This window comes from Xyrauchen texanus, chromosome 34, assembly GCF_025860055.1.
Source record: "Xyrauchen texanus isolate HMW12.3.18 chromosome 34, RBS_HiC_50CHRs, whole genome shotgun sequence".
Lineage (NCBI taxonomy): Eukaryota > Metazoa > Chordata > Actinopteri > Cypriniformes > Catostomidae > Xyrauchen > Xyrauchen texanus.
The window spans coordinates 267424-283564 of NC_068309.1; the positions used below are offsets into that span (position 1 = coordinate 267424).

Consider the following 16141-nt stretch of genomic DNA (forward strand, 5'->3'; position numbering starts at 1 on the left):
ACAATAATAAAATGGAGTGGTGGTGGTGGTGGCGAGTGGGCTAAAGCACATAACTGGTAATCAGAAGGTTGCTGGTTTGATCCCCACAGTCACCACCATTATGTCCTTGAGTAAGACACTTAACTCCAGGTTGCTCCGGGGATTGTCCCTGTAATAAAGGGCTCTTTAAGTCACTTTGTATAAAAGCATCTGCCAAATGCATAAATGTAAATAAAATTAGAGTATAACTCGAATAAGTATAAATGTGAGGAATTCTGACATTTTTAGTGGTTAGTTTTTAAACTTGTTAAAATTATTGTGTAATTGCTTTTATTTACAGAACTGTGTACATGATCATATACTCCACTGATTATAGAGGAATAATTCAAGTTATCCAGTGAAACTTGTTTATAAATGGGATAGTTATCTGTTCATATATATGTTGGGCTTGATTATCAAATGTTTCTTTATTTGTCTTTCTATTGTGTATTTTTCTTTAACTGAGAAAACAAGTTCTAATAAAGAATAAAGTTCAATAAATAATACCTGACTATATGGAGTTTGTTGTCTTTGTTTGGAAACCTTGTCTAAGTCACAGGTTTGTTGAATTGTAATGTTTGTCTCACGGTGTGTTACACAAATAAAGAAGCTCTAATTTATTGTCCAGTACAAGTAAAATAAATTGTGTTTAATAATTCAAACACATAATAGTTGAAACCCATTCCTCCACTACATTTAACCTCAAATGCTTGGCATTATGTAATCTGTACAGAATTGTTATGCTTGAGTAACGAGGCTGACGAAGAGTTGCGGATCCAAACGCAGTTTGAACTTTATTTAATCAAGCAACACAAAGTAAACAACCCACGATGGGGAAAAGAAACATAAACTAGTCAAGGAAACCACGGTAGAAACAAACAGGGAACTAGGGAGAGAAGCACACACCAGGCTAACATCAAACGACGATCGACGAAGACTGAACAAAGACACAGGGTATAAATACACAGACAGGGAAAAAGGGACCAATGAAAGAACAGAACTCAAACAAGATAACAATGTGATTAACAGAAACCAAAGGCAAATTAACAAGGGCAGGTGAAAACAATAAACAGAGGAAAACACGAACGCTCACAAAGAGACTATGGAATTACATAAGGGACTAAAGTGCAAACTAAGAAATGCAAAAGTGACAACAATGGTAAACAAAAGGGCAACAGTGAAACAAGACAGGGTAATCGTTACATAGCCCCCCCTTTAAAGATCGGATTCCAGACGATCCTAAAAAACACACAACAAAAGACAAAAGTCCCTAAGAACAACATGAGGGCACCAGGGGCAAACAGACAGTACAAGTGGGCACATAGGTGGACAGGCAGACCAGGGGGGAACACTGGGCAGGCAGGAAATCCGGGGGCAGACAGGCAGACCAGGGGGGGCACAAGAACAAGGAGGCAGTCCAAGGGGCACAGAGGGAGATGTGACAGTCCACGGGGGGCACAAAGGGAGATGAGACAGTCCACGGGGGCACAAGGGACAACCAGGCAGTCCATGGGGGCACAAAGGGACAGGTTTGGGAGGCCGGGGTGGTATCGACCGGGTGGGGACAGGTTTCAGTGGTCTGGGAGCTGGCCACAGGGCAAGGACAGGTTTGGGGGACCAGGGAGGAGGCCACTGGACAGGGACTGGGTCAGGAGGCCTGGGGGAAGGCCTCAGGACGGGAACAGGGTCGGGAGGTCTGGGAAGAGGCCACAGGACAGAGGCTGGCAGAGCCGTGTGAGGCGGAGCCAAGGAGGACTTCGGAGGCGGAGCCATAGAAGACTTGGGAGGCGGCGCCAAAGGAGGCTTAGGCAGGGCCGTGGCAGTCTCAGGCGGTAAGTCCTTGGGCAGGTCAGGAGGCGGAACAGTGTTGGGCGGAGCCAAGGGAGGCGATGGTGTAGAAGGCTCAGAAGGCGGAGCCACTGGAGGTGGAGCCGAAGGTGGCGAGGGCGACGAAGGCTCTGAAGACGGAGCCAATGGAGGCTCGGGAGGCGGAGCCGGGAGAGGCTCGGGAGGCTCCGGAGGAGGAATTGAAGGAGGTTCTGGAGGCGGAGCCGAAGGAGGCGGCACCGTGGGAGGCTCTAGGAGCGGAGTCCAGGAAGACTCTGGAGTCTCTGGGGGTAGAGACGTAGGAGGCTCTGAGGGTGGAGCCGCCAAAGGCTTGAGTGGCTTGAGAGGCGGTGCCGGAGGAGGCTCGGGAGGCGGAGCCAAAGGAGGCTCTGAGGGCGGAGCCGTCGAAGGCTTGAGTGGCTCGAGCGGCGGAGCCATAGGAGGGTTGGGAGGTTCTGAGGGCGGAGCCGTCGAAGGCTTGAGTGGATCGAGAGGCGGAACAATCGGAGGCTCTGGAGGCGGAGCCGTAGGAGGCTCTGGGGGTGGAACTGCAGGAGGCCCCGTAGGCGGAGCTGCAGGAGGCTCAAGAGGCTCTGGGGGCGGAGCCGTAGGAGGCTCGAGAGGCGCAGCCCTGGAAGGCTCAGGAGGTTCGAGAGGCGGAGCCCTGGCAGGCTCGAGAGGCTTGAGGGGCGGAGCCCTGGCAGGCTCGAGAGGCTTGAGGGGCGGAGCCCTGGCAGGCTCAAGAGGCGTAGCCCTGGAAGGCTCGAGAGGCTTGAGGGGCGGAGCCCTGGCAGGCTCGAGAGGCTTGAGGGGCGGAGCCCTGGCAGGCTCGAGAGGCTTGAGGGGCGGAGCCCTGGCAGGCTTGAGAGGCGGAGCTCTGGGAAGCTCGGAGGGCGGAGCTCTGGGAAGCTAGGGAGGCTTGAGAGACGGAGCCCTGGAAGACTCGAGAGACTTGAGAGGCGGAGCCCTTGGAGGCTCGAGAGGCTTGAGGGGCGGACCCCTGGTAGGCTCGAGAGGCTTGAGAGGCGGAGCCCTGGAAGGCTCGAGAGGCTTGAGAGGCGGAGCTCTGGGAAGCTCGGAGGGCGGAGCTCTGGAAAGCTCGGGAGGCGGAGCTCTGGAAAGCTCGGGAGGCGGAGCTCTGGAAAGCTCGGGAGGCGGAGCTCTGGAAAGCTCGGGAGGCGGAGCTCTGGAAATCTCGGGAAACTCGGAAGGCGGAGCTCTGGAAAGCTCGGGAAACTCGGAAGGCGGAGCTCTGGAAAGCTCGGGAAACTCGGAAGGCGGAGCTCTGGAAAGCTCGGGAAACTCGGATGGCTGAGCTCTGGAAAGCTCGGGAAACTCGGATGGCTGAGCTCTGGAAAGCTCGGGAAACTCGGATGGCTGAGCTCTGGAAAGCTCGGGAAACTCGGACGGCTGAGCTCTGGAAAGCTCGGGAGGAGGAGCCCTGGAAGACTCGAGAGGTGCTGGCTCTTGGACGATCGAGGTTTCTGGTGCGGGCTCTTGGTCGGTCATGGCTACTGGTACTGGCTCTTGGACGGTCATGGCTACTGGCACTGGCTCTTGGACGGTCATGGCTACTGGCACTGGCTCTTGGACGGTCATGGCTACTGGCACTGGCTCTTGGACGGTCATGGCTACTGGCGCTGGCTCTTGGACGGTCATGGCTACTGGCGCTGGCTCAGGGACGGTCGAGGCTACAGGCGCTGGCTCAGGGACGGTCGAGGCTACAGGCGCTGGCTCAGGGACGGTCGAGGCTACAGGCGCTGGCTCAGGGACGGTCGAGGCTACAGGCGCTGGCTCAGGGACGGTCGAGGCTACAGGCGCTGGCTCAGGGACGGTCGAGGCTACAGGCGCTGGCTCAGGGACGGTCGAGGCTACAGGCGCTGGCTCAGGGACGGTCGAGGCTACAGGCACTGGCTCATTGACGGTCGAGGCTACAGGCACTGGCTCATTGACGGTCGAGGCTACAGGCACTGGCTCATTGACGTTTGGGGCTAACGGCACTGGCTCATTGACGTTTGAGGCTATCGGCACTGGCTCACTGACGTCTGAGGCTACAGGCACTGGCTCACTGACGTCTGAGGCTACAGGCACTGGCTCGGGGACGGTCGAGGGCTCAGGCTCACTCACAGTGACTGACGAGGGCTCAGGCTTGCTGACGGTAGAGGCCGTAGGCGCTGGTTTGCTCACTGTAACACGCGTGGCCGCTGGCTCGCTCACTGTGACATGCGTGGCCGCTGGCTCGCTCACTGTGACATGCGTGGCCGCTGGCTCGCAGACCGGGGCAGGCGTGGGCTCTGGCTCGCAGACCGGGGCAGGCGTGGGCTCTGGCTCGCAGACCGGGGCAGGCGTGGGCTCTGGCTCGCAGACCGGGGCAGGCGTGGGCTCTGGCTCGCAGACTGGGGCAGGCGTGGACCGGGAGGCAGAAGCCTGGCTTCTCCTCCTCCTCCGGGCAGACGAAGAGGACCGCGCAGGTTCAAGGGGAGCCACTGGCATGGGGGGTTGCTCGCTGACAGGTGAGGCTGGTGTGACAGGGAGCGGTGAGCTGCACGCTAGTAGGGTCATCTCCAGGTAGTCGCGGAGAGTGCTGCCGGGCGTTGCCTGTGGCACCCGCTCCCTCAGCGAGGGATTTAAGCTGTCCCTGAAAAAGATCATCAGTGCAGAGTCCGGGAAGTCAGTAGCGTTCGCCAGGAGGAGGAAGTAGTGAGCGTGGTCAACAAGTGGGTAGTGTTCTTGCTGCAACTTGAGCAGCCGGCATTTGGCCCGAATAGCTGCTGGATCCATGTGTGGTCGATCGTTCTGTTATGCTTGAGTAACGAGGCTGACGAAGAGTTGCGGATCCAAAAGCAGTTTGAACTTTGTGTTGCTTGATTAAATAAAGTAAACAACCCACGATGGGGAAAAGAAACATAAACTAGTCAAGGAAACCACGGTAGAAACAAACAGGGAACTAGGGAGAGAAGCACACACCAGGCTAACATCAAACGACGATCGACGAAGACTGAACAAAGACACAGGGTATAAATACACAGACAGGGAAAAAGGGACCAATGAAAGAACAGAACTCAAACAAGATAACAATGTGATTAACAGAAACCAAAGGCAAATTAACAAGGGCAGGTGAAAACAATAAACAGAGGAAAACACGAACGCTCACAAAGAGACTATGGAATTACATAAGGGACTAAAGTGCAAACTAAGAAATGCAAAAGTGACAACAATGGTAAACAAAAGGGCAACAGTGAAACAAGACAGGGTAATCGTTACAAGAATATAAAGCATTCAGTAATTGACAGAGATACATTAAATGCTTGTTATGTCACAATAAATGTACTAAGCTTTCTGTATTTAATATATAAGATGTTTAAAGTGTCTTTGCTGTATCGTGTAATTCACAGTGACATACAAGTGCATTAGTTAAATGTGCCCATCAGATTAAAATCAAAAAATCTCTGTCGTCTTTTGCCCTTGTTACCGTATACAGATCACCAGGGTGGTATTCTGATTTCCTTGGTGAATTTGCACATTTTATATCAGATCAAGTATAAATGATCTTATGATCTTTATAAATTATAATAAAGTCTAAAGTACAATAATAATACCTGACTATATGGAGAATGTTGTCTTTGTTTGGACACATTTTCTAAGTCATATATAAGTTGTATCAATGGAGATAAAAACAAATCAAATAGAGATGACTGAACATCAAATTATAAATGGAGATTAAAACAAACAAGTTGACTTACTCAAGGACACAATGGTGGTGGCTGTGGGGATCAAACCAGCAACCTTCTGATTAACAGCCCTGTGCTTTAGCCACTACGCCACCACCACTCCACCAGTTTTGTCACCTGAAGATGACACTGTGTGACTAAAGTAGGTGAGGCAGACGAGGAGTGGGGATCTACACGCAGGTTCTTTATTGAACAAAATGAAAATAAACACGACAGGAACAAAGGAAACAACCACGAGGGAAAAATGGAATCAAAACATGAAAACATTAAGGGAACATGAACAGGGAGAACAGGGAGAACAGGGAGAACAGGGAGAAGCATCTACATCAGACATCCACAAACATCAACGATCGACAAGGGAATGGAAAACAAACAGGGTTTAAATACACAAGGTAATGAATGAGACTAAATGACAAACAGGTGAAAACAATGAGAGAGTGATGAGGGCCGGGAATCATGGGAATTGTAGTGCATGACAATTGACAAGTGAAACACGGGCAGACAACAGGGGATCGTGACATAACCCCCTCAAAGGAGCGGCTTCCAGACGCTCCTAAGAAAACTAATAAAAGAATACCCCCCAAAAAAAATCGCCCAAGGAGTGAGGGGGGGCAGGCAGACCAAAGAGGGCACAATGGGCAAACATACAGTCCAAGGGAGTACAATGGGCAAACAGACAGTCCAAGGGGGCACAAGGGGCAGATAGGCAGTCCATGGGGGCACAGAGGGCAAGAAGGCAGTCCAAGGGGGCACAAGGGGTAGACAGGCAGTCCAAGGGGGCACAGAGGGCAAGAAGGCAGTCCAAGGGGCAGGGCTCTACAGTGCGAGTATTTCACTCGCGATTTGCCCCTAAAAATAGATATGTGCGAACTGGAAAAATGATTTAGGAGCACAGTGTGCGATTAAAGATTACAAACGTAACCCCCCCTTTTAAGATATTTGTTTAAAAATTACAAAACCCACATTCCACAAGCGGAGTTTTCTGTGATAACGCTGTCCAGTCAGAGAGAGAAAGGTGAACAATGGAAAAAAGTAGTGGTATAGGCTGACATCGCATTTTATTTTAAGCTGAAAAAGAGATGAGGAGAAAGAGGAATTTGGCGAGTGGGATTCGCAAGGTTCAACTAACGAAGTCTTTTCACAAGGTTTACCGGAGACGCTTAACGTTAGGGATGCTGAGAGCAAAGCTACCGTGACCATGCAAATGGTCTCAAAATGTTCCCATAGAGTTCGAAAACAACGCCATGTTCTGCAAATATTGTAGAGCGCAGAAACTCGCCCTTCGTGGTCAGGAAACCCGCATGAAATAGTGATGGGTCGCTTGTGAATGAGTCGGCTCTTGTAGGTGAACGTTGGGAGCTGGCTCGCATTTCAGAATCTATTTATAAAACAAAATAAAGATATAAATAATCAAAAGATTTTAAAATAACGAAAAAAAACAAATAAAATAATATAGGCCTAAATGCTCAAGCGCACACATTAGTTCTGACTGTCCGCTCAGACTAAAAGCCTCACCTGTTGTTCCTGTCAATCAGACACGCAGTGTCAACCAATGAACCAAAGATGCGTGAGGGAGGGCGGAGCCAACTTATGCTGTTCAGATTGTATTTGAATTGTTACATTTATATGCACTTTGTTTAAATACATTGAAAAGTTATACTTTAAATGCACACATGAAATAGCATCCTTCTTTTTACATTTATTTAAATTTGTGGGATGCTGCAGTTTTGCAAATTATTTATTTTTCTTTGATATGGTGCATTATTCTATTATCAGTAGGCTACTGCCGCTACCTACATGCATACTACGCAGTTTGTGTAGGGCATCAACTCCCTAGGATGGCACCAGAAAGTCCACCGGCTGCCCTTACTCGCTCGGCTATACGCTATTCAAGGACCCGAAAGCAGTTGCTGAACACAGACAATCGCTTCACGCTCATATCACGCCGTAGGGCATCAATTTGGCCAGCGGTGGCCCTGTCTATTATGCTGTTCAGATTGTATTAGTTTTGATTGGTTAGATTTATATGCACTTTGTTTATATACAATAAGTTATACTTTAAATGCAAATGTTTAATAGTATTATTTTTCTTAACAAATCAATGCATTTTAAATTGTGGTTAAGGTAGAGTGTAATTTCATTTAATAATTTAATTTGAATTGCTTTAACACCAATTATGAAAAGAGCCAGAATGCCAATTGCTAATCTGAAAAGAGATAGTGTAGCGAAACATCTCACGGCATCTCACGGCATCTCACGGCATCCAGTGCTCTGGATGAGACGGGAGAAACCATCAAGCTCGGTGTCAGCAGCCTTGAGGAGGCAAGTGCTGCAGTCTGAGGAGGAGAAGAGGAAGCAGCTGAAAATAAAGATAAACATTACATACTTCATTGTGAAAGAAGAACCTTTCATCAAATTTGGGCCACTTATCAGAATCCACCACAAAAACTGAGTTTACATGAATCCCACATACGACAATGTGTGGAGATGATCGGTCAAATTGCTGACATAAAGAGAGATCGCTGGCTGACCTCTAAGTATGCCAGACGGTCAACATACAGTTGGACAACTGATATACTTAGATTTTAGTAGGCATGGGTTCAATGTGTGATTTGGGAGGTATGTGCTGTTCCACAGATGTGTGTCCCTTAGTACACGCACACACACTCATACGTGCAGTATAAATATGTATGTAATAAATTGTTTGTTAATAAACTCTGTATTTAATTTTCACTGTGCTCTTAAATTTCTTTGTGTGCTCCTAAATTTTTTCATTTAGGAGCGCATGTACTCCTTGGGAAAAAAGTTAGCGTAGAGCCCTGCCAAGGGGGCACAGGGGGCAGACAGGCAGTCCACGGGGAGCACAAGACAGGGACTGGGTCAGGTGGCCTGGGAGCTGGCCACAGGGCAATGACAGGGTCTGGAGGCCTGGGAGTCGTCCTCAGGACCACAGCCATGGGGAACTCCGAGGGCGGAGCTGAGGTAGGCGGAGCCATGGAATTTTCTGGTGGCGGAGCCATGGAGGGTGGAGCCGTGGAAGACTCAGGTGGCAGAGCCATGGGTGGCTCAGGAGGCGGAACCGTGGGAGGCTCAGGAGGCGGAGCCGAGGATGGCTCAGGAGACGGAGCCGAGGTAGGTGGAGCCGTGGAAGGCTCAGGAGGCAGAGCTGTGGGAGGCTCAGGAGGCGGAGTCGAGGGAGGCTCAGGAGGCGGAGCCGAGGTAGGCGGAGCCGTGGAAGGCTCAGGAGGCAGAGCTGTGGGAGGCTCAGGAGGCGGAGCCATGGAAGGCGGAGCCATGGGAGGCTCAGGAGACGGAGCCGATGTAGGCGGAGCCGTGGAAGGCTCAGGAGGCAGAGCTGTGGGAGGCTCAGGAGGCGGAGCCGTGGAAGGCGGAGCCATGGGAGGCTCAGGAGGCGGAGCCGAGGACTGCTCAGGAGACGGAGCTGAGGTAGGCCGAGCCGTGGAAGGCTCAGGAGGCAGAGCTGTGGGAGGCTCAGGAGGCGGAGCCGTGGAAGGCGGAGCCATGGGAGGCTCAGGAGGCGGAGTTGAGGGAGGCTCAGGAGGCGATGTCGTAGAAGGTGCAGGAGGCGGAGCTGAGGGAGGCTCCGGAGGCGGAGCCGTGGTTGGCGGAGCCGTGGAAGGCTCAGGAGGCAGAGCTGAGGGAGGCTCTGGAGGCGGAGCCGTGGAAAGCTGGAGAGGCGGAGCCCTTGGAGGCTCGAGAGGTGGGGCCCTCGGATGCTCGGATTGCAGCCGTGGAAGACACGAGGGGCGGAGCCGAGGAAGGCTGGAGAGGCGGAGCCCTTGGAGGCTCGAGAGGTGGGGCCCTCGGATGCTCGAGAGGCAGAGCCCGGGATGGCTCGAGAGGCAGAGCCCGGGATGGCTCTGGGATTGAAGCCGAGGAAGGCTCGAGGGGCGGAGCCGAGGAATGCTCGAGAGGCGAAGCCCTGGAAGGCTCAAGAGGCGGAGCCCTGGAAGGCTCAAGAGGCGGAGACCTGGGAGGCTCGAGAGGTGGAGCCCAGGAAAGCTCGGGAGGCTCGAGAGGCGGAGCCCTGGGAGGCTCGAGTGGCGGAGCCCTGGGATGCTCGAGTGGCAGAGCCCTGGGTGACTCGGAAGGCGGAGCCCTGGAAGGCTCTGGGATTGAAGTCGAGGCTACTGGCGCTGGCTCTGGGATGGTCGAGGCTACTGGCGCTTGATCTGGGACGGTCGAGGCTACTGGTGCTGGCTCTGGGACGGTCAAGGCCAAGGCAGGCATGGGGGTTGGCTCGCTGACAGGCGGGGCAGGCGTGAAAGGACGAGCCATTGACGACTGGGGGGTCACCACTGTGGGAGGAGAGGCAGGGTCCTCTTCAACGACGCCCACAGTGAACGGCGAGCCGCAGGCCAGCAGAGACTCCTCCATAAATTCGAGGAGCGTCCAGCCACGCGTCGCCGGTGGCAACCGCTCCTTGAGCAAACTGTTCAGGTTGTCCCTGAAGAAAACCACCAGGGAGGAGTCCGGGAAGTCCGCGACACTCGCCAGCTCGAGGAAATCACGGATGTGGTCCTCCACAGGACGGTCCTCTTCCTTTAGGCAGAGAAGTCTATAGTTTGCATGTTGAACCGTTATGGTCGATCGTTCTGTGACGAAAGTAGGTGAGGCAGACGAGGAGTGGGGATCTACACACAGGTTATTTATTGAACAAAATGAAAATAAACACGACAGGAACAAAGGAAACAACCACGAGGGGAAAAATGGAATCAAAACATGAAAACATCAACGGAACACGAACAGGGAGAACAGGGAGAACAGGGAGAACAGGGAGAACAGGGAGAACAGGGAGAAGCATCTACATCAGACATCCACAAACATCAACGATCGACAAGGGAATGGAAAACAAACAGGGTTTAAATACACAAGGTAATGAGACTAAATGACAAACAGGTGAAAACAATGAGAGAGTGATGAGGGCCGGGAATCATGGGAATTGTAGTGCATGACAATTGACAAGTGAAACACGGGGCAGACAACAGGGGATCGTGACACACTGTATCCATCTAATTATCTTATTTTATTCTCACACTTAGTTACTGCAATAACATACACAAAATATTGTCTTAAACTTACTCTGACTTCACTAAATTTGCCTTGACTTGAATGTTATTGACACTGACACTGTAAAAATGAATAAATCCTCCAGACACCCTCTAAAGTGGCCTCAAATATCCTGTTCATGGAAGAAATAAGACTCATAATCCTGCTTTTTTTTTCTGCCGGTCTCTCATTGAATCTCAGAACAGGTCTAACCAGAATACACAAAAGACAGAGTCTAAAAAAAAGATGATTTGAATAAATGGGCAGAGAAAGTCATGCTAAGTTTTTAACAGTAAATACTATGTTGTGCATTAACTGACATGGCAAATGGACGACAGATATAAACCCAGATAGCAAAAAATATCCGCACGGCTTCTTTTTGCCGCCGTCCCTAAGCTGTCGGCTATAGGTGCGTCCCACTGGCGGGGATGAAGCGTTTGCCGCCGAATTCGTCACGCCCATTTCCCAGATAGCAAAAAATGTCCGCACAGCTTCTTTTTGCCGCCGTCCCCAAGCTGTCGGCTATAGGTGCGTTCAGACGGCGGGCCGCCCGCTTCATTTTCTCTGGCGGTTGCCTCGCGTGCAATCGACCATGGCCGACGGCGGCAAGCCGCTTTGAAATACAAGGACAGCTTAGACTCTCAAAATCGACCAGCCATGTTGGCTATTATTATTTTTTGCTCCAAAGCCATTAGGGTTTATAACAGATTCTTGACTCTTGATTCCATGATAAGGTAAGGTTTAGGAAATGACATTTAAATTACTTTGAAACTCTGAAGCGATTATACAGTAATATATGTAAAATATATTGAATTATTTATGCACGGGTGAAAATTGTTTACATTTCTTTGATTGATGCACATTGAGACATGCACCAATAAACCAAAAATAATTCCTTTTTGTAAAACTTACTTGGCAATAAATATCTTTCTGATTCTGATTAGGTTTTAAAATAGATATTTAATACAGGGTATGAACAATTTAGCAGAATAAATTGATGAAGTTAGACTTTTCACCAATGCCTGTATCAGTGAACAGTGAAAGACATCTGCAACATGGCCAAAATATCGGGTAGCCTATACTTTAATTATTTTTTATTAATTTGCAACCATGGTGATATCTATCATAAACATGAAAATCCCTGTTTTGACGTGAAGGATAAACTCAATGAAAAAGCGAAATTATCCTCTGGTTTCACAGTTAGCAGAGAAATTTCAGTTTATGTCTACATTTTTTCCAACCTCGATTTTTTTGTTATTTTACCTTTTACAGGTTTTGCAATTTGACCTGTACAAATGTTTAAGAAAGTGTTAAAGTCCCTGTAAAGGCAATAAAAAAAATCTAAATGCATTATAAATGTTAAAAATGTATTGCTAAAACACATGACAAAGACTGAACAGTGAAGTTCCGCTGTCGCCAAATCTGTTTCCGGTTTACTTGCGCGTCGCCCAAAATGTCTGTTTTACTCGATGTCTCCAGAATCTTCCGAAAATACGCGTCAGCGTATGTTCATCGCATTGTTGATGCCTGGTCCCCTGCTCCGACAAGCAAGAGGGACAAGGGCTTTAAACTCTACATATCGAGTTATCTGCACAACTACAAGGGTAAGTATTTTAATCTAATGTGGTGTGCCGGCAGATAGCGGCTAAGCTAGTTCAGCCACGTGTTCATTTTTAATGTAACGTTAGTATAGAAGCTTGTTTTTCTTAGTTTTAAAGCAGACTGTTTGTTAATTTTTGTGATAATTGTGATATCAATTATATTAACTTGGTCTCCTCTCAGTTTCTAATAAAGATCAGGGCACAGGTGAAGTCACTGTCAGGGCATTGTGCTACAGGTCCATGAGAAAATCAGATAAACCTCACAGTTGAGTGTATGGTGAAGCTAGAATTAATAAGACAGCAGTTATAGGCTTGTTACTTTAATAGCCCGATGTTCCTGGGGACTTGGCTAAGGTTATTCATGATTAATGTAACTCAAATGAAAACAGTTATTGTAGGCAGGTAAGTTTCCCTAGCTGGTCCCCTCTGTGTAAAATGCGTTCTTATTCAAGTTTTCAACTCAGTCATTCGTTTAAGATGCAATCTTGTGTTATAAGTATTAGGCTATCATGATTATACAGTGAGCAAGCTATATAAATAAGTATTTAATATAATAAAAGTGTAGAGCAACAACCGAGGGTGTAAGGTAAAGGCTGAATATTGTAGATTTATTACAATATGTTGCATGTTTGAATTAAAATACCTGTGGATATGCAGGAGCACACACTCTACAAAGGCCTGACTGGAGATTTGCCTGATCTATCCGTCCTTCAGGTGAGTAGGGATATAACAATAGCACATTTCACTGTACAGTATGATATATCAACCAAAATCTGTATACCAATATTTTATTTTCTTTTTCCTCCCTTTTACAAACAAATATTCTGCTTCAAAGAAAAAAAATGAAATTGATGTTATCATAAGGGTTCTTCATTATGAACTTGTATGCCATGCATAACATACTGTGGATAGAAATTACAGGGAAAGTTACTGGTATGATAATTGTGGTTATATTATATTACTATTATATTTAGTGTATTGCTAATCAATATATTGTTACTTCCCAGATGACAGCTGCTCGCTTCAAGAGCAGGTGAAGCAAGTTGGGACAATGTTGAAGGCGTTTGCTCACGACTGGGCAATCGGAACTTGCAAACAACACCTGTGGTTGTTGGTTTAATTCCCACTGGGGCCACCTGTACATGTAGTAGACCTAGATATAAATGTCATAGTTTAGTATATGAAGGACCAGGACTGACTACTTTATTCTTTTATTCTGGGAACCCCTGTAGGTGCAGATCAAACCCTAATGCTGCGACGTCTTGGGAGTTTGGCGATGTTGTGCGTAGCATGGACAACAAAATGCTATGCTGCAACGTTTCAGTGCCAATGTGTCGGTTGGAGAGTTATCCCTGACAGGGGATCTGTTACTCCCCCCTAGACACCCAGGAAGATTTGGCGTTGCTTGACAACAGTTTGAGGCAGGATAAAGAGCTCCAGCAACGATTTGTAAGTGTGCCGATTTCGTTTATAACGCCATAGGGTAATCTACAAAGTAAAATTAAGATTGTACACTGCATATTCTACAGTCTGAATCCACAGCCTGTCACATTTTAAATTTATGAGAAGCTTCAGAGAAATGTAATTTGTAACATGTTTTTTTTGTATTTTCAGCTTCGGTTTTTGGCAATCAAATGTGGGAGGGACCTAAAGACAACCGTGTGGCTGAATGCTTCAGAGTATCTTCTCTAATCACCTTTCCATCAATACAACCTGGACTGGTGTAGGGGATAAAGCATGTTTTAGAGACATGTTCCTGAAGACCATTGTTCAAAGTAAGTTGGATATTTTTTTTATATTTAAGTAGATGTGTATGACCTTATGCCATTCAAATGGAATGACAGATCTTTATTTTCTACAGGAGCCATCCGAAGAACCCGGCAACACAGGATGCCACTGATGAGGCTGATCCAGGTTAACGCTACGCGTTACCTGAAAGGAGCATCTGAACATGAAGGTGGAAAAGGCGCCGCGACAGCTGAGAGGGACCCACAGCCGACCCCTTAAACCTAGGGCTGACTACTGACACCCCAGCATCACTGACAACTGGAACCCTTTCTTTATCCTGCAGTCAGTAACATCAAGACCCCTAAAAAGCCTGCTAAAAGTGTCAGACTACACTCACCCAATCCACACTGTTCACTGTGGAAATTGCTCTTTTTTTTTTTTTTTTTCTCGTGACCCTGCTTTGAGGGCAGCTCCTTGGATGAATATGGGATGGTTTGTCCTTTTATACAGGCATACGAGGAATCACTGAAGATATGCCAATTTGCACTGCCTCATTCTGGAGGTCGGGAAAACCGTGATTCTTAGCCCAGAAGTCCCCAACCTCTCCAGACATTCTGATTGGCTGTGTTCTCTACAGCCAGATTTTCTGCTGTTAATTATATTTATTCCCACTTGTTGTCATGTGTAAGTTGAATGTCAAAATGTATATTATTCCTGTTATCCTGCACATTCCTTGATACCAAAGATCTCAATTATTTCATATACAATTTGCTGCTTATTTCATTGTTACAGTGCTTAACTATTCTATTTTTAAATATAGCTTGTAAATCCTAGATTATACATCTAATACTTGATATCTGCACATTATCTGGTATCAAATATTCTACTTACCGTGACTTTAGTATTGGCTTATTTCATTCCGTCAGTGCTTAACAATTCTATTATAGTTTGTAAATCCTATTTCATACCTCTGATACTTGATATTGCACATTAACTAGTACCAAAAATTCGACTTTCTTTCCATCTCACAGTGTTTAACTGTTATTCTATTGTTAAATATAGCTTGTAAATCCTTGTGCCACAGGTCAGCATTGCAGTTATAATGGTATATTCTACTCCAGAGCTTTACTCTAAATTATTACCACTTAACCTATTGTTAGAAATGACTTGTAAATATGATGTTATACCTCAATTTATTTGGTATCCTGCACTTTCTTTGGTACCAAATATCCTCATTGCTTGTGTTTACTGGTAATTATTTTCATCCCAGAGCTGACCTCTTTATATTATTAACAATTATTGTAAGTGTTACAATAGTGTTTTTTAAAAAAAAAAAATTGGAAACCTGCATGTTCTTTTGTGTGTGTGTGTGTGTGTGTGTATATAATGTTTGTATTTTCTGTTATTTATATTTCAGTGATCTGACATCTTGTTTCAATGACAGTTACTTTGTACTTTGAAATGTGGAATTAAAACGCCAAATGGAAATTTGTCTGGTTTGATCAATCATTATTCTTGATAAACTGCATGCTATAAATAAAATATATATATATATATATATATATATATATATACACAATAAGCGGCGGCAGATCGCTCGAAAAAGCGTTTGCCTCCGACGGTCCGCCTCGATATAACGGCGGCGAGCGGCGGCTGGCCAGCGGGCCGTCCGCGTATCGAAGGCGGTAGGAAGGCGGCTGCCGCTTTTAAAAAGCGGCTGCCGCCGGCGCACCGCCGTCGAACGTGTTTGCGATATCGCCATTCTGCCGCTTCTACTGCCGCCTGCGCACCGCCAGCGGACCGCCGACTTCTTGCTATCTGGGAAAGAGTATTTTTAAAAGTAAATGTCATTATATACAGCAATAACACTGAATCAATAACATCTGAAACACTTCCTCCCCTTCCCCTAAAAACTCATGACCCATGTGACTTATTAGAAAAGATTTTCATGTGTACACAGAAGATTCACACACATGCAGAGACCTCAGAGTGTTGCTGCGGATATTTCCTCTTTTCAAGCCCTTCACAAGGTGAATAAACACTTTTAACTTTCAAATAAAATAAAAATGTATGTATTTATTTAAATTTCATTGAAATCGTGATGTTTGTATTATAGAGCAACTGAAATGTTAATCTGTATTCAATTCAATCTTACAAATACCTTAA

General features: G+C 47.2%; 1 protein-coding gene across 3 annotated transcripts in view; it reads left to right on the forward strand.

Annotated features, from left to right (window-relative positions):
* The first annotated feature begins 15941 nt into the window (after nt 1-15941).
* Nucleotides 15942-16141, forward strand: part of LOC127628001 (interferon-inducible GTPase 5-like) — a 187664-nt gene continuing 187464 nt past the window's right edge. Inside the window, exon 1 of one of the 3 annotated variants that reach the window (XM_052104651.1) lies at nt 15942-16005. The gene's annotated coding sequence lies outside the window, so the exon portion shown is untranslated. The remainder of the gene's footprint in view (nt 16006-16141) is intronic. The other 2 variants (XM_052104647.1, XM_052104648.1) reach the window with 2 other exon arrangements.